General features: G+C 37.5%; 1 non-coding gene across 1 annotated transcript; it reads right to left on the reverse strand.

Moving 5' to 3' along the window:
- Positions 1 to 325: 325 nt before the first annotated feature.
- Positions 326 to 429, reverse strand: LOC112101286. Its single transcript, XR_002907413.1, has one exon. It is a non-coding gene; the product is annotated as a small nucleolar RNA R71 (small nucleolar RNA).
- Positions 430 to 658: the final 229 nt, after the last annotated feature.

Raw genomic sequence — 658 nt, forward strand, 5'->3', positions numbered from 1 at the left:
TTTGAGCACATCATGCATAAGATACCCAAATGTAGCTGCTAGGAGTTTTGAATTAAAACCCAGTGTGCTAAATTGTCTCCCCACATTCTATGGCTTAGAAAATGAGGACCCATATAATCATTTGAATGATTTTCATGCTATTTGTCAAACTTTTAAATACGAGAATTTTTCAGATGATGATGTTAAACTCATATTATTCCCATTTTCTTTAAAAGATAGAGCTCGTTCATGACTTAATACATTGCCTACCAATAGCATTGCATCATGGGAACAAATGGTAACTAAATTTTTGAATAAATATTTCCTAGTGCATAAAACCAATGCTATTCGCAGGGAAATTTCAGAGTTTACACAGAGAGAGGACGAGCAATTTTTCGAAATATGGGAGCGATTCAATGGGCTACTCTTGAAGTGTCCACATCATGGGTATGAGAAATGACACCAATGCCAATACTTTTTGGAGGGATTATTACCGAATGTGCAAGAATGGCTAATGGCAACGAGTGGAGGAGAGCTAATGTCAAAAAGTGCATCAGAGATTTGGGAATTCTTCCAGCGACAAGCAGATAATTCCCAACAATGGAGTCGATCACTCAGGACTACTAGAAGAATTAAAGGAGTGAATGAGGTTCAAATTGGCGAGTCAACTTCGGGAATC

Source organism: Citrus clementina, unplaced genomic scaffold (assembly GCF_000493195.1).
Source record: "Citrus clementina cultivar Clemenules unplaced genomic scaffold, Citrus_clementina_v1.0 scaffold_2, whole genome shotgun sequence".
NCBI classification, from domain to species: domain Eukaryota; kingdom Viridiplantae; phylum Streptophyta; class Magnoliopsida; order Sapindales; family Rutaceae; genus Citrus; species Citrus x clementina.